Consider the following 24,142-nt stretch of genomic DNA (forward strand, 5'->3'; position numbering starts at 1 on the left):
TAACTGGGGGCTCATGGAAATGACATCAAGTGCCATGACGGCGGGGATGCCAAAGTTAGCTGCCAGCTCCCTCACCGGCTGTAGATGAGTACCCTGCATCGCATGGGAGCATGGGGGCAGGTGAGTAGTATGTTTTTTTTCATGTTACAAAGCAGGACACTCTATAGCAGGATATTGGGCACATTATACCAGGATGGGAGACATATAGACAAGGATGGGGCATATATATACCTGTATGGGGAACATTATTCCTGGATGAGGGAAAATATATATTAGAATGGCGCAAATTAAAACAGGATTTGGGACATATATACCAGGATGGGGCACATACAGTACAGACCAAAAGTTTGGACACACCTTCTCATTTAAAGATTTTCCTGTATTGTCATGACTATGAAAATTGTACATTCACATTGAAGGCATCAAAACTATGAATTAACACATGTGGAATTATATACTTAACAAAAAAGTGTGAAACAACTGAAAATATGTCTTATATTCTAGGTTCTTCAAAGTAGCCACCTTTTGCTTAGATGACTGCTTTGCACACTCTTGGCATTCTCTTGATGAGCTTCAAGAGGTAGTCTCCGGAAATGGTTTTCACTTCACTGGTGTGCCCTGTCAGGTTTAATAAGTGGGATTTCTTGCCTTATAAATGGGGTTGGGACCATCAGTTGTGTTGTGTTGAAGCCTGGTGGATACAAAGTTGATAGTCCTACTGAATAGACTGTTAGAATTTGTTTTATGGCAAGAAAAAAGCAGCTAAATAAGGAAAAACGAGAGGCCATCATTACTTTAAGAAATGAAGGTCAGTCAGTGCGAAAAGCTGGTAAAACTTTGAAAGTGTCCCCAAGTGCAGTTGCAAATACCATCAAGCTCTACAAAGAAACTGGCTCACATGAGGACCGCCCCAGGAAAGGAAGACCAAGAGTCACCTCTGCTTCTGAGTATAAGTTTATCCCAGTCACCAGCCTCAGAAATCTCCGGTTAACAGCAGCTCTGATTAGAGACCAGGTCAATGCCACACAGAGTTCTAGCAGCAGACACATCTCTACAATAACTATTAAGAGGAGACTTTGTGCAGCAGGCCTTCATAGTAAAATAGCTGCTAGGAAACCACTGCTAAGGACAGGCAACTAGCAGAAGAGACTTGTTTGGGCAAAAGAACACAAGGAATGGACATTAGACCAGTGGAAATCTGTGCTTTGGTCTGATGAGTCCAAATTTGAGATCTTTGGTTCCAACCACCGGGTCTTTGTGCGACGCAGAAAAGGTGAACGGATGGACTCTACATGCCTGGTTCCCACAGTGAAGCATGGAGGAGCAGGTGTGATGGTGTTGGAGTGCTTTGCTGGTGACACTGTTGGGGATTTATTCAAAATTGAAGGCATACTGAACCAGCATCGCTACCACAGCCCTTAGCAGCGGCATGCTATTCCATCCGGTTTGCGTTTAGTTGGACCATCATTTATTTTTTAACAGGACAATGACCCCAAACACTCCTCCAGGCTGTGTAAGAGCTATTTGACCAAGAAAGAGAGTGATGGGGTGCTATGCCAGATGACCTGGCCTCCACAGTCACCAGACCTGAACCCAAACGAGATGGTTTGGGGTGAGCTGGACCGCAGAGTGAAGGCAAAAGGGCCAACAAGTGCTAAGCATCTCTGGGAACTCCTTCATGATTGTTGGAAGACCATTTCTGGTGACTACCTCTTGAAGCTCATCAAGAGAATGCCTAGAGTGTGCAAAGCAGTCATCAAAGCAAAAGGTGACTACTTTGAAGAACCTAGAATATAAGACATATTTTCAGTTGTTTCACACTTTTTTGTTAAGTATATAATTCCACATGTGTTAATTCATAGTTTTGATGCCTTCAATGTGAATGTACAATTTTCATTGTCATGAAAATACAGAAAAATCTTTAAATGAGAAGGTGTGTCCAAACTTTTGGTCTGTACTGTATATACCTGGATGGGGTACATTATACCACGATGTTGGACACATATACCAGAATGGAGCACATTATACCAGGATGGGACACATATATATCTTAATGGGGCACATACTATCAGGGTGGGCACATTATACAAGGATGGGGGACATATATACGAGGATGGGGGACATGTATACGAGGATGGGGGACATGTATACGAGGATGGAGGACATATACACCTGGGTGGGTGACATATATAACAGGATGGGGCACAATATACCAGGATGGGGCACATTAAACAAGGATGTGACACATACACTTGAAACAAGAAAACAAGAAGTTTACATACACTATATAAAAAGACACATGTGCACGTTTTTCTCAATATCTGACATGAAATCAGAATAAATCTTTCCAGTTTTAGGTCAATTAGGATTACCGTAGTTTTTAATATTTGCCAAATGCCAGAATAATGAGAGAGAGAAAATGTTTTAAGGCATTTTTATTACTTACTGCAGTCAAAAGTTTATATGCACTAAGATTACTATGCCTTTAAACAGTTCTGGAATGCCCATATGATGATGTCATGTATTTGGAAGCTTCTGATAGTTTTTTGGCAACATCTGAGTTAATTAGAGACGCCCCTGTGGATGTATTTTAATGCACACCTGAAACACACTGCTTCTTTGTGTAGCATCATGGGAAAGTCCAAAGATACCAGGCAATATATCAGTACGAGAATTGTGGACTTGCAAAAGTCTGGCTCATCCCTCGGTACAATTTCAAGATACCTGAAGGTGCCTCGTTCATCTGTTCAAACAATTATAAGCAAGTACAAACAAGATGGGAAAGTCCAGCCATCATACCGCTCAGGAAGGAGATGGGTTCTGTGTCCCAGAAATTAACGCAATTTGGTCTGATATGTGCATATCAACCCGAGGACAAAAGCAAAAGACCTTGTGAAGATGATGACTGAAGCTGGTAAGATTGTGTCAATATCCACAGTGAAACAAGTACTGTATCAACATGGACTTAAAGGCCACTCTGTCAGGAAGAAACCATTACTCCAAAAGAAACATAAAAAATCCAGATTAATGTTTGCAAATGCACACAGGAAAAAGGCCCTTAATTTTTCGAGACATGTCCGGTGGTCTGATGAATCAAAAATTGAACTTTTTGGGCATAATGACCATCGCTACATTTGGAGGAAAAAGGGAGAAGCTTAGAAGCCTAAAAACACCATCTCAACTGTGAAACACAGGGGTGGCAGCATCATGTCGTGGGGTTGTTTTACTGCAGGAAGGACTGGTTTACTTCACAAAATAGATGCCATCATGAGAAAAGAAGATTATGTGGCAATACTGAAGCAACATCCCAAGACATCAGCCAGGAAGTTAAAGCTTGGGTGGAAATGGGTCTACCAAATGGACAATGACACAAAGCATACTGCTAAAATGGTAACAAAGTGGCTTAAAGATAACAAAGTCAATGTTTTGGAGTGGCTATCACAAAACCATGATCTCAATCCAATTGAAAATTTATGGGCAAAGCTGAAAAGGCAGGTGCGAGCAAGACGACCTATAAAACTGGATCAGCTACACCAGTTTTGTCAGGAGGAATGGGCCCAAATTCCAACCAACTAATGTGAGAAGCTTGTGGAAGAATATCCTAAATGTTTGACCCAAGTCATTCAGTTTAAGGGCAATGGTACCAAATAGTAATGAAATGTATGTAAACTTTTGACTTTGCAGTAAGTAATCAAAATGCCTTAAAACATTTTCTCTCTCTCATTATTCTGGCATTTGACAAATATTAAAAATTATGGTAATCCTAATTGACCTAAAACAGGAAAGGTTTATTCTGATTTCATTTCAGATATTCAGAAAAACATGCATATGTGTCTTTTAATATAGTTTATGTAAACTTCTGCTTTCAACTGTATATACCAGGATGGGGGACATTTATACCAGAATGCAGGACATGTATACTTGGATGAGGGACATGTATACCTTAATGGGATACATATATACCTTGACTGGGCACATTATACCAGAATGGGGCACTTTATACCAGGATGTTGGGCATGTATACCAGGTTGGGGCACATTATATCAGGAAGGAGCCCAGGATGGGGGACATTATACCAGGAAGGGGACCAGGATGGGGGACATTATACAAAGAAGGGGACCAGGATGGGGGACATTATACAAAGAAGAAGGTCTGGTTGGGAGACATTATCCAAGGAAGTGTCCTTGTATGGGGAACATTATTACTAGAAGGGGCATCCCTTATTACGTATCATTCTCTCTAGTTATGCATGGGGAAGTCCCTTATTATGTAGCATCATCTGTTGGTATGTACAGTGCTGTACCATTATTTCATAGCATCGTGTTATGTTACATACAGCACTATCCCTTACCTAGTGTATTCTTTTTATTCTACAAAGTTCTCTCTTGTTAGATATAAAATAAAATGACTACTAATGGGGCAGAATCTGACGAGCAAACCAGTCCATCAGAAAAGAAGCTTTACCATTGTCCATCATCAGTCATTTCAGTTTATATCAAGAGATAACCATTATGTAATAAAGAACAGGGTGCTATAAATAACAAAAAGAACAAGAATCCGATATGTATAGGACATAATGACATGCTTCATCTGTTAATAAGGAGCCAACCCAGCATAAACTAATGCCGTAAAAAATTGAAAAGTCTTTTGTCCAGTTTCTTAAAAGTTTTTCAATGAGATTAGAAAAAATTCTTTCACAAATAGCATCACTATTTTCCATAGGCTGGAGACTGGGAGTGCATCTCTGCTCCATTCACATAAATATGACTAAGTTGCAATACCACATACAATTAACGAACAAACATTTTTTTAACAAATGTGGTGCTTTTTCTTTAAGAGAGTGGCCTCGTTTTCAGCTTCCACACAAACACATTGCTTATCACAGCAACATCATTTTTTTTCTCAATTTAATAAATCAAAATGAATACTTCATATTCAATTACATATATATATGACATGAGCAATGTACTTACATAGTTACACATTTAGATTCCCTTTGGCACAAATTCACAGAGTATTCTGCTTCTCCACTCCAAAAGTGTCATGTGTATGCTGATAAAAAGAAAGATATACTCCTGTTATATAGAGCTAAATTGGCACATACACGTACTCTCTAGACATGCTGCAGCTGTTCAACTGTTATTGAGCTACAGGTGCGTTAGTATGCTGTGCCGTTCTCAAGTAAGATTGTCTGTGGATGCCGTGCAATAAGAAGGTAGAGAATTTCTGATGAAAATACTTGCAGGATAGCGGTTATTGTATTACTATTCTAAGTATGAGTTTCAGCAAAATATATCAATATGTATCTGTCGCAAGGGAGTTGGAACAGACTGATGATCTGCACAGCACTAGAGAAGATAATAAACTGCATGTCTTCAAGTATCTGTTGCTCAAAATCAAGGAGAATCTAAGTAATAATGGGATTATAAGGTTCTCAGTGGTACAGAGCTTCTATTTAGCATTGTGCTCAGATGATTGCAGCTTTAAATGCGGACAGCAAAAATTTTCCTGTGATTGAACTGTATATTGTTTTAAAAAAAGGTCTAAAATAGAAACTTTAAAAATCTACCCTGTTTTACGAATTTCATAATAATGTAACTCCTAAACAGAACACTATTTTTAACATATGTCTAATATTACTCCAATCACAAGCTCTGCTGCAGGGAACAGATGGAGATGGTAATAAGGAGGGTGACGTTTTATTGACGACGTGTTTTCTAATCCCACACCATGTTCTAAGGAAACAAAAATGCCTGTTTGTTTGCTTCACAAGTTGTATTTTTCTTCCTCTGCAGAATTAATGAACAAGCATGCTTATTATCATTATTTGTACCTTCGCATCAGGAAGCAAACAGTAAATGGACTTAAGTAAGCAAATTATAAATTGCATCATGATAAGAGATGACACCTGAAAGTGAAGCATGAACAGTGCAAATAGAGTTGACAGCTGCATAAACCATGATCAATATATTTTAAATGGAAATTAGCTTTTTTTTGCTCTTTCCGGTCTTGTTTGACAGCATTGCCACCATCCTTAGACCTATCGTGCTTCATCTAGCATGTACATGTAACATTAGGACCAAATTCATCAAAGTTTTTCAATAAGAATTTTAACATAAAAGGCTTTGAAAAGTCACAAGATTTTGATGCAACTCAAGACTGTTCTAAAATTTTTCGATTTTTGGTGTTCTCTCATTATTTTTGCCCAGTTCCATCAAAGTGGGTGGAGCTAGGGCAAGAACATTGCGACCACTGTGCGTCACATTCATGTTGAGTGGTTTCATTCACTACATGAGAAATTTTACTCCAGAATGGACTGGAGTAGGTTCTTTGGCAAGGCGCAATCACAGGTGCAGGCCACTTATTCATCGGTCCCGAATAATGAAGATGCATGTGACTATTATTGAATCTGAAACTTCTTACTCCAGTATACCCCCACTTCAAGACCACCATGAACAATACCGGTCTTGATTAATCAGGATCTAAGCCTCTAAAAGTTGCAAAGCATGCCAATGCTTTTCCTCCTCAATGCTTTTTACCCTAACCGCTACCGCTATCTGTATTTGGAGAGTATTCGGTCAGTATTTTTTCTCAGAAGTGGGAGCCAAAACCAGGTGAGGAACAATCAGAGAAAAGGTATAATAGAAACAAGTGTACCAATTCTGCATTTATCACCTAATCCTGGTTTTGTCTCCCACTACTGAGAAAAAATGCTGACCAAATACTGACCAAATACTGATATTGGGGTCGTGGCCTAAGCCTGAGTTCACATGAGTGTATATCACAGTTCAAACATGGACTGGAATGTCTGGAATGACCACTGGTCTCCCAACCTTACAGTCATATATACACATATGAGGCTGTAAATTCGGGTATGGAGACCCTCAGCTAGTCTGAGTTTTGCGGTCCATATACCAACCATGAAATATGCTCAAGTGAGCTTCTTTAGCAACCTTCCCTTTTGTTCTGTGCCTGATCAATTCGATTATTTATTTTCCATGTTAACTTCTTAAGGATATGTGCAAGCAATATCTTTTTAGGCGGGCAAACCTGCTGAGCTTTATAAGAAGAAAAGGCTTCAGGAAATACCAGTTTTATTTGTGAAACATCTTTTTAAGCATTTTATTGGTAATTCCTTAAACATTTTTTGATGTTTTTGACCTTTAGCTGTTTATTTGAGTGTTTTTTTGTTACATCTTTTGCACTGACAATTTTTTTTATTCCATACAACAATGAAGAAACTGCTTACATTTTTTCAATAAAAAAAATAATAAAATGCACAAAATTATGCCCAATCATATTTTGAGCCTTCCCATTGACTTCTATTGTCAAATATAGAATGCCTTCCGATCAGAAAACTCCTGAAGATTTATCAACTCACTTATTTTAACTACTAGGTGTCATTGGAAACCTAACGCAGTCAAAAAGCACTCAAAAGCCTGAACCTATGAACCGCAAGTCATATTTACATAGAAATGCATATACTCATTCTTTTGGTCATTTTCTGGGTGCTTTTTCTCTGAGATTCATCTGAAAAAGATGTTATGTACACATACCCCTAGAGACACCACATTTGTAATGTCCATTTTGAGACATCCATGAATCAGTATTATGTTTCTTGACCATTAGGTTGGAAGGACAAAATACTTGCTTGCCTGGTGGAAAAGTAGCATCACTCCTGAAAAATATTTTCAAGTGGAACCTCACTACGTAATATAGGTAGGTGTTTTTTAGTTATTTTTTTTAATTCATGCACATACCCTAACACTCTCTGATGGAATAAATAGCAATCTTTCAAACTATTAATTTTTTAGCTTGTATAATAAATGTCATAAAGACAAAGAATCAAAATGCCACATTTTACATTTTGGTTACTCCACCTCACATGAAATAAGCCAGTAAAAATCAATCAAAATGGAGTTTGTACCCCAAAACAACAGCTAGGCACACAAAACAGCAGGCATTGCTCCATCAAAAAATAAAACAGAGTCCCCAAAAGCCAATTTTTTTTGCAAACATAATTTTTTTTAACCCCTTAGTGACCACTAGATGTCTTTTTACTGACCTGCCATATAAGAGACTAGTGTTCCCCGACAAGTGACAATCCTGTACACTGTAGTTGACAACTTGCTGCATCAACCATGATCAGTGTTGGCACCAACCATTAATGTTTAACCCCTTAGATTCTGCTGTCAATAGTGACTACAAAATCTAAGTAGTTAACAGAGTGCCGGTGCTCCCTCTTTAACCCCATCGGCACCCCGAGATCTTCATCATGTGGTCCTGACTACAGGTGAGTGAGCACTAAAATACTCTGGTGCTCGTTGCTCGGGTCAAGCAAATTGGAATGCTCGAGTGCTCGGTCCTAGTTATGAGCCCAATGTAAGTCTATGGGAAACTCAAGCATTTTTCCGGCGGCTCCCCCCCCCCCCCGCGGCAGTCTGCAGAGGGCCTAAACATTGCCCAAATTGATGGGAACAGTGCTCAAATGACAAGGAAACACAATGGGGAAGACCCCTGGAAGCATCTCTGACTCTCAGGTCACTGCTATCAACAATGTTGTCAGAGGTATTATGCCACTTTTACGGACTCACAATAAAACATACAAAAACAAAACCAAAATGGATTTTCCTGGGAAAAATATTAGGGAACATCCTTTCCAGGGTAATGACTTATATGTAAAGCAAAATAAATATACAAAAACAAAATTGCTCCTCCACACCTTTGGCGTTTTTCACACGTAGTGTTTTTGATGCGTTTTTTGTACTTTTGCATTGCTTTCAATGGTGAAAAATACTGAATAATGTCATTTTAACATTTTACTACCTTATCTTGCCATGTGGTGTGTGAGACATGATCAGACACGTCCTGTTTCATTTATGAAGGAGGGACTCTGAAAGTCACAAACACTAATTTTATAGGGCCATCAGGCGGCCCTAACTATTGTTAAAAGGCCAGCAGTCAGCTATGCTTTGTTGTTCCCATTATTAAAGAGTGGGTCTCCTTTACAGTTATTGGTTATTCAGTGACTTCAAGGGCTGCCAAAAATTTGGACATACCCCAATACCCCTTTGAAGAGTCATAGAGGAGGGCATCAGTAAAAAAAATTTCACCATTATAAGGAGTGGGTCTCCTATAGTGGTAATGCCCATGAAGTAACTGCAGTGGCTGCCAAAATTTGGGAAAAACCCCAATAACAATTTAAAGACACATAGAGGTGGGCCTCAGTAACAACATTTTCCCATTAGAAAGGAACGGGTCTGCTATACAGTTATAGCGTATGCAGTGAGTCCAACGGCTGCCAAAATTTGGGAAAAACCCCAATAACAATTTAAAGACACCTAGAGCTGGGCCACAGTAATGACATGTTCCCATTAGAAAGGAGAGGGTCTACTATACAGTGCTAGGGTATGTAGTGAATCCAAAGGCTGCCAAAATTTAGGAAAAACCCCAATACCAATTTAAAGACACATAGAGCTGTGCCACAGTAATGACATGTTCCCATTAGAAAGGAGTAGGTCTCCCATACTGTTATTACTTTTGCAGTGAATGCAACAGCTGCCAAAAATTTGGAGGAACTCCAATGCCCCTTTCAAGAGACGTAGAGGTCGGAGGGCCTCCTGAAAACAATGGTCCCATTATTAGGAAGTGGGTCTCCCATACTGTTTGCCTATGCAGTGAATGCAACAGCTTCCAAAAAATTTGGAGGAACTCCAATGTCCCTTGCAAGAGACATAGAGGTCAGAAGGCCTCCTTAAAATAATGTTTCCATTATTGGGAAGTGGGTCTCCCATACTGTTTGCCTATGCAGTGAATGCAATAACTGCCAAAAATTTGGAGGAACTCCAATGTCCCTTGCAAGAGATATAGAGATCGGAGGGCATCCTAAAAACAATGTTCCCATTATTAGGAAGTAGGTCTCCCATATTGTTTGCCTATGCAGTAAAGCAATGGCTGCCAAAAATTTGGAGGAACTCCAATGCCCCTTGCAAGAGACGTAGATGTGGTGATATGGTAGATATTGTGGTGATATTTTAGTGGCGGATGAAGATGAGGAGAAGGAGGAGGACCGGAGCAAATAGACAAAATCATGAAGCGTATACCCATGTCTGGGTGTGAAGAAAGGTGTATACAAATAGAGTTAGACCTTCCAAAAAAACACTGTATTTGAGTTTATGCTATGCTTCTCTCATTCGTTGGTGTTGAGAAGTCTGGCCCAATCTAGCCATTGTTCATTTTTATAAGAGTCAGCCTGTCAGCATTTTCAGTTGACAGGTTGATGCGCCTATCGGTTATAATTCCACCAGCGGCACTAAAAACCCGCTCTGACCAAGCGCTAGTCGGCAGGGCGGGCCAGGACCTCCAAGGCGTAGACAGCAAGTTCATGCTATGTGTCCAGCTTGGACACCCAATAATTATAAGGCACAGAGGAATCACGGAGGATGTGGGTACGGTCGGCAATGTAGTCCCTCAGCATCATCCAAAACTTTTCCCTCCTTGGGAGACTACCCCATGCCTCAGGGCCTATGTGATTGGAGGGTCTAAGAAAACTGTCCCAGAACTTTGACAGTTTTCCCCTGCCTCTGTTGGATTGGAGTTGTGTCTCTCTTACCTGTACTCCTTGGTTGTCCAATGAAATGTGACCTCTGCCGCCAGCGTTTTCAGATGGAAATTTTTTTAATAATCCCGTTACATGGGCATTCTGGTAGTACCCCATTTTATTAGGCCTCTCCTTTCCCTTCTCCGACAAGGGAATAAGAGACAAAAAGTTCTCCTTGTAGTGTGGGTCTAGAAGTTTCACCAACCAGTAATGACTGTGACCCAAAATTTGGACAATGCGAGGGTCAAGGGAAAGGCAGTGTAACATAAGCTCAGCCATGTGTGCCAGACTGCTAAGAGGTAAGACTTCTGTGTCCTCACTAAGAGGACGACTGACCATGCTCTCCTCCTCATTCTACTCTTCCTCCTCCTCCCTGTCCTTAGGCCATCCACGTTGAACAGACGGTTTGACAGTTGTGCAGGTAGTACCGTCTATAGTGCAGGAAACTAGCTCCTGTTCTTCCTCCTCCTCTTTTTCATTGTCACCCAATCCATGTTGGGATGAGATGAGGCTGGGCTGTGTGTAATCACCATGTATGGTTCCTTGCTCCATCTCATCATGCTCAACTTGCAATGCATCCTGTTTAATTGTGAGCAGACAGCATTTCAGAAGACAGAGAAGCAAGACGGTGATGCTACTTATGGCGTCATCGCCGCTCACCATCTTGGTGGACGCCTCAAAGTTTTTGAGAATGGTACAAATGTCTGACATCCATGTCTACTCCTGAGGTCTTATGCGTTGAGTCTGCCCTGAATACTGATGGCCGTGTTGATGCTGGTAGTCAACAACTGCCTTCATCTGCTCACAAATCCTTTCCAACATCTGCAATGTAGAGTTCCAACGTGTGAGGACAAAGCTGATCAGTCCATGAGCTGGAAGCTGCAAACACTGTTGAAACACGGCAAGGGCGGCGGAAGCTGCCACTGACTTTTTAAATGGGCACAAATGCAGCATGCTTTGACAAGCAGATGCTACAGATCTGGGTAGGTTTTCAGAGAATGCTTAAACACAAGGTTAAGCACATGGGCCAGGCAAGATACGTGTGTGACCTCGCCTCGCTTCAGAGCCACCACCAGGTTTCTGCCATTGTCACATATGACCATGCCTGGCTGTAGGTTCAGCGGTGTGAGCCACAGATCTGCCTGCTCTTTCAGAGCTTTCCATAACTCTTCAGTAGAGATGAGCGGTGTTCGACTCGAACTGTTCGCCAATCTCAAATTCAAGCTGTTTTGGGCGGTGTTCGAGCCGTTTGACGAACCCGAGCAATTTTCAAAAAATTCGGCTGTTCGAGGTTATGTTTGATAACTGTTCGTGCACCAAAAGCGTAACTGGATTTTTTCACAGTAATACTGTTAATCAATGTTAATAAACAGTTTCAATGTAGAGTGGGTGGGGGGAGGAGCAGGGGATTGATCTCTGCAGAAATAATGTCGATCTCCATTTTTTTTTCTTTCCCGCATTTACAGTGGGGCGGTGCAGTCTGTCATCCTATCAGCAGCGCATGCACGCAGCGAAGTGCTTTTTTTCACACAAGCAAGGGCATGTGTCATTGGCTGTGTATGTCACATGTCCTTGCCCTATAAGACCCAGACATTTTCCCCGTCGCCACTATTTTCTCCCTGCTGCATCTGAGTGTTAGGCGGCACCAATGCTGCTGTGGGCGCTATATAGTATAACTGTGTGGATTGCGAGCGAATTTGCAGTTAAATAGAGAGATAGGTTTCGGGAGTAAGGACTAGTTGTAATTGCAGCCCTTTTGAGGGCTAGGTTACAGCAGTTCCTAGCACTTTTTGCCAGGCAGGTCTGTGCCAGTGCTGTGCAAGTGTTTTTTACAGCATTTGGCTAAATGTAGCTAAGCCAACCGTTTTGGGCCTGTAGCAGTGTCTATTAGTCATTGGAGTAGCCTATCTGTGTTGCAAGCTACACAACCTGTGTATCTAATACCATTTTTTTACTGCATCTAAGCCAACCAATCCTTTTGGGCCTGTAGCAGTATCTGGCAGTCAGCGGAGTAGCCCATCTGAAGCAAGCTCCACCACCTGTGTATCTAATAACAATTTTTTACTTAATCTAGCCCAGTAAATCCTTTTGGGCCTGTAGCAGTGTCTGCTAGTCATTGGAGTAGCCCATCTGAACTAAGCTACACCACCTGTGTATCTAATAACAATCTTTTACTGCATCTAGCCCAGTAAATCCTTTTGGGCCTCTAGCAGTGTCTGGTAGTCAGTGGAGTAGCCCACCTGAACCAAGCTATACCACCTGTGTATCTAATAACAATTTTTTACTGCATCTAGCCCAGTAAATCCTTTTTTGGCTTGTAGAAGTGCTAGTAGTCAGTGAAGTAGCCCATGTGAACCAAGCTACACCACCTAAGTATCTAATAACAGTTTATTTACTGCATCTAGCCCAGTAAATCCTTTTGGGCATAGTAGCAGTGTCTGGTAGTCAGTGGAATAGCCCATCTGAACCAAGCTACACCACCTGTGTTTCTAATAACAATTTTTTACTGCATCTAGCCCTGTAAATTTTTTGGACATAGTAGCAGTGTCTCATAGTCAGTGGAATGGCCCATCTGAACCAAGCTACACCACCTGTGTATCTAATAACAATTTTTTACTGCATCTAACCCAACCAATACTTTTGGGCCTGTAGCACTGTCTGGCAGTCAGCGGAGTAGCCCATCTGAAGCAAGCTACACCACCTATGTATCTAATAACAATTTTTTACTGCATCTAGCCCAGTAAATCCTTTTGGGCATAGTAGTAGTGTCTGGTAGTCAGTGGAGTAGCTCATCTGAACCAAGCTACACCAACTGTGTATCTAATAACAATTTTTTACTGCATCTAGCCCAGTAAATCCTTTTGGGCATAGTAGCAGTGTCTGGTAGTCAGCTGAGTAGCCCACCTGTGAAGGAAGCTACACCACCTGTGTATCTAATAACAATTTTTTACTGAATCTAGCCCAGTAAATCCTTTTGGACCTGTAGCAGTGTCTGTTAGTCATTGGAGTAGCCCATCTGAACTAAGCTACACCACCTGTGTATCTAATAACAATTTTTTACTGCATCTAGCCCAGTTAATCCTTTTGGGCCTCTAGCAGTGTCTGGTAGTCAGTGGAGTAGCCCACGTGAACCAAGCTACACCACCTGTGTATCTAAAAACAATTTTTTACTGCATCTATCCCAGTAAATCCTTTTGGGCTTGTAGCAGTGTCTGTTAGTCATTGGAGTAGCCCATCTATATAGTTTGCAACATAGTTTTTAAGGTTGAAGGAAGACTAAGTCCATCTAGTTCAACCCATAGCCTAACTTGTTGATCCAGAGGAAGGCAAAAAAAACCCATGTGGCAAACACTAAGCTCCACATTGGGGAAAAAAATTCTTTCCCGACTCCATACAACAATCAGACTAGTTCCCTGGATCAACGCACTATCAAGGAATCTAGTATTTATAACCTGTAATATTATACTTTTCAATAAAGGCATCCATTCCCTTCTTAAATTTTAACAGTGAATCACTCATTACAACATCATGCGGCAGAGAGTTCCATAGTCTCACTGCCCTTACAGTAAAGAATCGCGTCTGTGATTATGTTTAAACCTTCTTTCCTCCAGACGTAGAAGATGCCCCCTTGTCCCAGTCTCAGGCCTCAGAGTAAAAAGATCAGTAGAAAGGTCTTTGTACTGTCCCCTCATATACTTGTACATAGTAATAAGATCACCCCTAAGCCTTCTTTTTTCCACAGTAAATAACCCCAAGTGTAATAACCTGTCTTGGTATTGCAGACCCCCCAGTCCTCTAATAACCTTGGGCGCTTTTCTCTGCACCCGCTCTAGTTCAGCTATGTCTTTCTTATACACAGGAGACCAGGACTGCACACAGTATTCTAAGTGTGGTCGCACTAATGACTTGTATAGAGGTAAAATTATGTTCTCCTCATGAGCATCTATGCCTCTTTTAATGCATCCCATTATTTTATTTGCCTTTGCAGCAGCAGCCTGACACTGGCCACTAAACGTGAGCTTGTCGTCCACCAATACACCCAGGTCTTTTTCAGTTACAGTTTTGCCCAGTGTTTTACAATTAAGCATATAATTATACATTTTATTTCCTCTGCCCAAGTGCATTACCTTACATTTATCCCCAATAAAGCTCATTTGCCATTTATCAGCCCAAGCTTCTAGTTTACATAGATCCTCCTGTAATATAAAATTGTCGTCCTCTGTATTGATTACCCTGCAGAGTTTAGTGTCATCTGCAAATATTGAAATATTACTCTGTATGCCCCCTACAAGGTCATTAATAAATATGTTAAAAAGAAGGGGGCCCAATACTGACCCCTGTGGTAACCCACTGTTAACTGAGACCTAGTCTGAGTGTTTTCCATTAATAACCACCCTTTGTTTCCTATCACTGTGCCAATTCTTAACCCACATACATATATTTTCCCCTATCCCCATTGTTCTCATTTTATGTATCAACCTTTTGTGTGGAACCGTATCAAAAGCTTTTGAAAAGTCCATATACACAACATCCACTGCATTTCCTTGGTCCAGTCCAGAACTTGCCTCCTCATAAAAACTGATCAGATTAGTTTGACAGGAACGGTCCCTCGTAAACCCATGTTGATATTGGGTCATGCGGTTATTCTTCTTCAGATACTCTAGTATAGCATCTCTTAGGAAACCCTCCAGGATTTTACCCACAGTAGAGGTTAAGCTTACCGGCCGATAATTTCCAAGTTCAGTTTTTGTCCCCTTTTTGAATATTGGCACCACATTTGCTATACGCCAGTCCTGTGGTACGGACCCTGTTATTATGGAATCTTTAAAGATTAAAAATAATGGTCTATCTATGATGTTACTTAATTCCTGCAGTACTCGCGGGTGTATCCCATCCGGGCCCGGGGATTTGTCAACTTTAGTGATTTTTAGACGCCGCCGTACTTCCTGCTGGGTTAAGCAAGTGACATTTACTGGAGAATTTTTGTTATCACTAATCATGTTTTCTGTCATGCGATTTTCTTGTGTAAATACGGTTGAAAAAAAATCATTTAGCATATTGGCTTTTTCCTCATCCTCATCCACCATTTCACCCAGACTATTTTTAAGGGGGCCAACACTATCATTTTTTAGTTTTTTACTATTTATGTAGTTAAAGAATATTTTGGGGTTATTTTTACTTTCTCTGGCAATGATTCTCTCTGCCTCAATCTTTGCTGCCTTGATTTGGTTTTTACAGAATTTATTTAATTTTCTATATTTATTTAATGCCTCATCACTACCTACTTGCTTTAGTTCTCTAAATGCTTTCTTTTTGTCACTTATTGCGCCCCTTACAGCTCTATTTAGCCATAGTGGTTTCCTCCTATTTCTAGCATGTTTATTCCCATAGGGTATATATTTTACACAGGTCCTATTCAGGATGTTAATAAATGTCTCCCATTTGCTTTGTGTAGTTTTATGTCTCAGGATATCGTCCCAGTTTATTGCACTAAGATCATCTCTTAACCGTTGGAAATTTGCCTTCCTCAAGTTTAGTGTCCTTGTAACCCCTCTTCTACACATCTTAATAAAGGTTACATGAAAACGTATTATTTTGTGATCACTATTACCCAAGTGACCCCCAACTCGTATATTTGATATGCGGTCTGGCCTATTGGTTAATATTAGGTCTAGCAGTGCCCCCCTTCTTGTTGGGTCCTGAACCAGTTATGAAAGGTAATTGTCTCTCATAGTAGTCAAAAACCTATTTCCTTTGCTTAAACTACATGTTTCTGTCCCCCAATGTATTTCAGGGTAGTTGAAGTCTCCCATAATAATGACTTCTCCTTGAGTCGCTGCTTCATCTATTTGCTTTATGAGGATATTCTCCGCTACTTCCATTATTTTTGGAGACTTATAACAAACTCCTATCAGTATTTTATTATTTTTTCCCCCTCCCCTTATCTCCACCCACAGGGACTCTACATTTTCATTAGATTCACATATATCCTCCCGCAAGACAGGTTTTAAGGATGATTTACATATAAACACACACCCCCCCTCGCTTGTTTGTGCGGTCATTTCTGAACAGACTATAGCCCTGTAAATTAACTGCCCAGTCATGGCTCTCGCCCAGCCACGTCTCAGATATCCCTACCATGTCATAATTATTTTACAACAAAATTAATTCTAATTCCTCCATTTTGTTGGTGAGGTTTCTGGCATTAGTGTACATGCATTTTATGCATCTCTCTGTACCTCTATTCCTTCTTACTTTATTGACTGTTCTAACCCCACCCCCAAGTTCTTTATTTGTGCCCAGGTCACTATCTGCACTATCTTCCCCACCTATAAAATGAATACCCCCCCCAATCCCTAGTTTAAACACTCCTCCAACCTTCTAGACCTTTTCTCCCCCAGCACAGCTGCACCCTCCCCATTAAGGTGCAGCCGGTCCCTAGCGTAGAGTCTGTAGCCAACTGAGAAGTCGGCCCAGTTCTCCAGGAACCCAAATCCCTCCTTCCTACATCAGTTCTTGAGCCACTTATTTATCTCCCTAATCTCCCGTTGCCTCTCTGGCGTGGCACGTGGTACCGGTAGTATTTCAGAGAATATCACCTTGGAGGTCCTTGCTTTCAGCTTGCAGCCTAATTCCTTGAAATCATCTGTAAGGACCTTCCACCTACCTCTAACTTTGTCATTTGTGCCAATGTGCACCATGACCGCTGGGTCCTCACCAGCCCCTCCCAGTAATCTGTCCACCCGATCAGCGATGTGCCGGACTCGAGCGCCAGGTAGGCAGCACACTGTTCGACGATCCCTGTCTTTGTGACAGATTGCCCTATCTGTTCCTCTAATAATTGAGTCCCCCACTACCAGCACCTGCCTGGCCTGCCCTACTCTCCTATTTCCCTCTTTACAGGGGCTGACACTCCTCTGGCTTTCAGAGGACATGCCTTGCTGCAGTAGTGCTACCCCTGTACCGTCACTCCCCTCATCTGCCAACTTTGCAAACTTATTGGGGTGTGCCAGATCAGGACTAGCCTCCCTGGCACTCTTCCCTCTACCACCCCTTCTAACTGTCACCCAACTAGCGACCTCACTGTCCTGCAGCTCCCGACTACCTCCCTTCCCCACATCTACCCCAGTGAGCTGCTGCTCAGTGAGCAGCAGACTCCTTTCCATGTTGTCAATGGATCTCAGTATTGCCAGCTGCCCATTTAGATCCAGTATCTGGGCTTCCAACGCACAACGTGCACACATCTCACGCAGCAGTAAGCAACCTCGACCGGCTGTTCAAGGAATACATACATGTGGCAAGATGTACACTGGATAGCATTGTCAATAATGGAGCTCATTTCCTAATGGGGATTGCAATATACAGAATGTTAAATAAAAAGTAAAGTAAAGAAATTAATGAAATACAGTCAGCAATTCAGTCCAAAGTCCTCCCTTCCAAACTCCCTGAATCCAAAGTCACTGAAAAACAAGTCACACACTTACTTTCGTTCGCACTTGCGCTCCGGACACACGCAGCTCGTTCACACTCGCAAACTAAGATTTAAAGAGTTTTTTTTTTTTTTTTTTCCCTTTTCCAGCAATGCACCCTTCACCTCAATGCACTTCCAAAGGACTGAATGCCCAACCAGCTGCCCCTTATAAACCCTTAATTATGACCCCTTCCCCTTAATTAACCCCTTGTGAGTAACGCTACACCTCAGGATTTTAGTGCAATGTAGTTAACCCTTAAATACACAGGTAGTAAACTAAGAAACTAAAACTGTAGTGAGAAAATAGGTTTTAAAAAGCCCAATAAATCTAAACAGGTAGAAAAGCACTCAGAAGGTCACAATGCAGCACTCACCGCATTTCACACAGGTATTTTCTGCAGGATTCCCAATACCTCTTCACTGAAAAACAAGTCACGCACTTACTTTCGTTCGCATTTACGCTCCGGATACACGCAGCTCGTTCACACTCGCAAACTAAGAGATTTAAAGAGTTTTTTTTATTTTATTTTTTTTCCCTTTTCCAGCAATGCACCCTTCACCTCAATGCACTTCCAAAGCATTGAGGTGAACTAAGCTACACCACCTGTATATCTAATAACAATTTTTTACTGCATCTAGCCCAGTAAATCCTTTTGGTCATAGTAGCAGTGTCTGGTAGTCAGTGGAGTGGCCCATCTGAACCAAGCTACAGCACCTGTGTATCTAATAACAATTTTTTTTACTGCATCTAGCCCAGTAAATCCTTTTGGGCATAGTAGCAGTGTCTGGTAGTCAGCGGAGTAGCCCACCTGTGAAGGTAGCTACACCACCTGTGTATCTAATAACAATTTTTTACTGAATCTAGCCCGGTAAATCCTTTTGGGCCTGTAGCAGTGTCTGTTAGTCATTAGAGTAGCCCATCTGAACCAAGCTATACCACCTGTGTATCAAATAACAAGTTTTTACTGCATCTAGCCCAGTAAATCCTTTTGGGCCTGTAGCTGTGTCTGGTAGTCAGTGGAATAGCCCACCTGAACCAAGCTACCCCACCTGTGTATCTAATAACAATTTTTTACTGCATCTAGCCCAGTAAATCCTTTTTGGCCTGTAGAAGTGTCTGATAGCCAGTGGAGTAGCCCATCTGAACCAAGCTACAACATCTGTGTATCTAATAACAATTTTTTTACTGCATCTAGCCCAGCAAATCTTTTTGGGCATAGTGGCAGTGTCTCGTAGTCAGCAGAGTAGCCCACCCTTGAAGCAAGCTACACCGCCTGTGTATCTAATAAAATTGTTTTTCTGCATCTAACCCAGCCAATCCTTTTGGGCTAATACCACAGTTTGGCCACTCAGCTCTGCTCGGTTTCCATCCATCGTTTTTTGTGCAAACAACTACAGAGTTGCCAATTAGTTAACCACCAAAATGAGTGGCAAGAGGCCTGCTGCTGGTGGAAAGGGGAATAGACGTGTTGGAAAGGGAAAAAATGGTTGTGTCTGTAGGGTAGGTGGTAAAGCAACAGTAACATCTGCAGAAAAAAAGACCATCTTCCAGCCAAACTAAGATGTCTACTTCTTTTCGTGGACAATGTGATACGATCCCTTTCTTACGGACACGCCCATCGCAACAAATTCCAGATGAGGCACAAAAACAGCAGGTGCTTCAATGGATGTCAAGTGCTCCTTCAAGTTGGCTCTCCTCCACCTCAACTTCAACATCACAAATACTCCAGTCCACTGAGGTGTCACCCCAATCGCACTTGCTTCCTCACAGCTCCCAAGTCTCCAGCTGCCCGTCTGAGTATGGGGTAACACAGATGGTTGAGTCTGGAGAGCTGTTTACTCATACTATAGCCTGGGAATCAGAGGACTTCTCCAGAGCTTCTGTGAATCATGAAGAGGAAATGATCTGTACTGATGCTCAGAATGTTTATGAGTCAGATCCTGGCCCAGATGAAGAAGGTTCTGAGCATAACGTAGACCCTCGTTCCCAAACTGTACCTCCTGTTGGTGGAGACAATGAGGAAGACGATGATGAGACTCAGATACCTGATTGGAGCGACAACTTGACTTTTCGGTCAGGGCAAGAAGAGGTTGGCTCTGAGGACGACGGGTGTGAGAACACACAGGGTGATGATGACGAGGTTGGAGATCCCACTTACTGTCAACCCACAGTCAGCCAGTCGATGAGGTCAGCAGAGGAGGTGGAGGAGGATGCTATTGACGACGAGGTTAGGTTGCGCCTTCCTGGACAAAGACGGAGTACTGGAAGATCGTCAACAACTGCATCCTCAACCACAACTCTGCCTCTGACCACAAGTTGTGGTGGCTCTTCAGGTCGCATGGGCTCTAAGCCTTGCATAGCTTGGGCATTTTTTGAGATCGATAAGGATGACCCAACTCATGTTATCTATAACATTTGTCTCCAAAACCTAAGTAGAGGCCAAAAAATCCATAGTTTGAGTACTTCATGCATGAACCGTCACATGGATATGAAGCATAAGTTGCAGTGGGGAGCTCACAGTGCTACAATGCAGCCTAGCGGGCCGGGCCAACCACCGTCAGCCCCATCATGTGCATCCGTGGCCTCGTCATCCTCTGTGACTGGGGAGACAGCAGTCACACATGTTTCTGGACGCAGACCTGCCACCTCTTTACCCGCAACAGCCAGTGTGATTGGCAAGTTGTCAGTTCATTTGGAAGTGGAGACACCTGCTGGTATTGAGCGCTCTCCGACATCGAGAGCACCACCTTTGGATCAAAGCAACATAACATGTCCGCTTGCATCTTCCTCACAGACCGGCAGTATGACGGGGACACCCTACTCAACCCCGTCTAAGCACAACAGCCAGCCCTCGGTCCCTCAGATGTGGAAAAGAAAAATATCATTTCCTCCTAACCATGACAAAGCTAAGAGGTTGAATTTCACCATCTGCAAGCTGTTGGCTACAAAAATGCTGCCTTTCCGCCTGGTGGACACAGAGGATTTTCGAGACCTTATGTCCGTCACAGTGCCCCAGTACCAGATGACCAGTCGCCACTACTTCTCAAAGAAAGGTGTGCCTGCGCTACACTAGCATGTTGTACACAACATCATCACCGCTTCCTTGAGAAACTCTGTGTTTGACAGGGTGCATTTCACTAAAGACACGTGGACGAGTAGGCATGGACAGGGGCGTTACATGTTGCTGACTGGGCACTGGGTAACTATGGTGACAGTAGGACAAGGGGCTGCTGTCCAAGTCTTGCCGTCCCCATGAGTTGTGCGTCAATCCTCTTTATCTAGAAGTTCCTCCACTGCTTCTGCCTCCTCAACCTCCTCCCGGTCCTCCACCTGCACCCAAAGCCTGTCTGGTAATGCCACCCGCGTTCTAACTGCATAGAAGGAATCCTGCACACCTCCTTACTATGCTGGCAGCAGGGTTCAACGGCATCAGGCGGTGTTTACTTTGAAATGTCTGGGAAATGTGAGTCACACACCTGAGGAGTTGTGGTCAGCTCTGGAGACCGAGTTTCATGAATGGTTGTCTCCACTGAACCTGCAGCTAGGGAAGGCTGTGTGCGACAATGCTGCAAACTTGGGTGCGGCCCTTCGCCGGGGCAATGCCACACACGTGCCTTGAATGGCTCACGTGTTGAACTTGGTTGTCCAGCAATTTTTAGCCCACTATCCCGGACTAGATGGCCTTCTGCAGAGGGCACGGTCGCTGTGTGCTCACTTTTGCCATTCGCATCACGCAGCTCAATGACTTACATCTCTACAGAAGTCATTGGGCCTGCCAGTTCACCGGCTGAAATGCGATGTGCCGACCCGGTGGAATTCAACTCTGCACATGTTGCAGCGACTGTGGCAGCACCGACGAGCCCTGGTGCAATACGTTCTGATGTATAGCCTGGGCCAACGAGATCCAGAGGTGGGGAAAATCACGCTGCAGGAGTGGTCTCTGATCAGGGACCTATGCACCCTTCTGCACAGTTTTGAAATGGTGATGAAGATGTTTAGTGCTGACGATGTGTTATGCACACGCCCGGACTGACTGGCGTGTGCGGGTGTTGTGGTTCCACTGGACCATGGACCCGAGAGTGCCTGGAGGGGCGTGACTAAGTATCTGGCCGATCCGACCAAGGTGGCACGACGGCATACGACGCCAGTGCACCAGGGAGAAACCGGGCAGAGGGACCAGGTGCTACTCCAGGTCAAACTCCGGACACGGGGGTTGACCCACACTGGAATTACTGGAACAGGCAGGTTAGGCTGGCACAGACTGGTGGATGTAAGCAAACACGGCAGGTATGCAGAGGGGTGGATACAGGCGAGTATGCAGGCAGGGAGGTACTGGCCGAAAGGACGGGCTGGAGCACAGAAAGGTTAAGACCCAGTACAGACTGGGTCACAGAACCGCAGATGCGGTAGACAACCACAGCAGAGAGGGAACGCCCAAAGCTGTGGGCAAGAACAGAGCAGGACGGGGCTGCAGGAGCAGCGAGCACAAGCAGGGCAGGACAGGACTGCCGGAGCAGCGGGCAGAAGCAGGGCAGGACAGGACTGCCGGAGCAGCGGGCAGAAGCAGGGCAGGACAGGACTGCCGGAGCAGCGGGCAGAAGCAGGGCAGGACAGGACTGCCGGAGCAGCGGGCAGAAGCAGGGCAGAACAGGACTGCTGGAGCAGCGGACAGAAGCAGGGCAGGACAGGACTGCCGGAGCAGCGGGCAGAAGCCGGGCAGGACAGGACTGCCGGAGCAGCGGGCAGAAGCGTAAGAGCGGAGCAAGGCTGCCGGAGCAGTGAGCAAGGAGTCAGAGCAGGACGGACAGGGCTCTGTTCACACGGAACAGACAGGAAGGGAAAGGCAGAGCCAGATACCCACAGGGTACTTGCAGTGAAGTAGCGAGGGGACCACAAACTCACAAACGGGAGTACAGAGACAACAAGCAGGAGTTAGGTACGAGTTCAGACTCTGCAGAAAAAGGAAAGGAACGGACATAGAGGCAAAACAGGTAAAGGATAGGAGAGAGTTCAGACTTGAACTGAGTGTACGGAAGAGACCGACACTGCAGCGGGATACAGGAGCGGGTCTGGGAATACGGCCCCCAGAGAGGCGGGACGAACAGGCAAGGAGCGTGTTCAGACAGGACAGACAAGATACAGGAACGGATCTAGGTAATCGGCCCCTAGAAGGCGGGAGGAACAGGCTAGGAGCGTGTTCAGAGACAGGCCTGGAAATACAGCCTCCAGGAAAGGCAGCAGGCAAGAGTACACAGACAGGACTCAGTTCAGACACGGGAACTGATACCGCAAGGCAGGAGACATAGACAGGACTCAGTTCAGACACGGGAACAGATACTGCAAGACAGGAGAAAATAGACAGGACTCAGTTCAGACAGGAACAGATACCGCAAGGCAGGGACACAAACAGGACTCTGTTCAGACGGGAACAGATACCGCAAGGCACAGACAGGCAGATCTAGGAATACGGCCCCTAGAAGGTGAAAGAACAGGCAAGAAGCGTGTTCACAAGAACAGACCACAGTTCAGAAACAGAACTGGAAAACAGGCAGGAAAACAGGATAGGACCTGGCATGTCAGAGACAAAAAGCCGACTGACAGGACACAATGCTCAGGCGCCATCTTGAGGAAGAAGGTGGTATAAATACCCAAAGATGGACAGCAATAGGCTGAAGGTGCAACAGGGGCGTGTCCGCAGAAGGTACAAGAAACAGGAAGTTCAGCGGGCGTCGCCCTATGCAGCAAAAACAGACAAACAGACAGCAAGGAGGGAAGCCAGAGAGACATTCTGGACTGGAGATCAAGTGCGCGCTCTTGCACAGTGGGAGATGGACCACCATGCAAGGACGCCGCCAGGTATGTTACAGTACCCCCCCCCTTACGCCCCCTCTTCTTCAGGCCTGCCAGAATCTTCCGCAGGGAATTCGAGGACCAGTCGTTCACTTCAAGGAGATCACTTCCACTGTCCACAGGAAAAATTGATCTCATCTGGTTAGCTAGGATGCTACCTCCTATCCAGCCATCCTCAGCAACAGACGAAATGGGTGGAGTACCAGGAACAGCACACAAG

General features: G+C 43.7%; 1 protein-coding gene across 1 annotated transcript in view; it reads right to left on the reverse strand.

Moving 5' to 3' along the window:
- Positions 1 to 24,142, reverse strand: part of CDH12 (cadherin 12) — a 1,546,793-nt gene that overhangs the window by 605,178 nt on the left and 917,473 nt on the right. Inside the window, exon 4 of the mRNA XM_073678634.1 lies at positions 4,974 to 5,052. The gene's annotated coding sequence lies outside the window, so the exon portion shown is untranslated. The remainder of the gene's footprint in view (positions 1 to 4,973; positions 5,053 to 24,142) is intronic.

The sequence above is a fragment of the Phyllobates terribilis genome, unplaced genomic scaffold, assembly GCF_046119375.1.
Source record: "Phyllobates terribilis strain yellow unplaced genomic scaffold, ASM4611937v1 Scaffold_4__5_contigs__length_816908805, whole genome shotgun sequence".
In the NCBI taxonomy this organism is placed as follows: Eukaryota; Metazoa; Chordata; class Amphibia; order Anura; family Dendrobatidae; genus Phyllobates; species Phyllobates terribilis.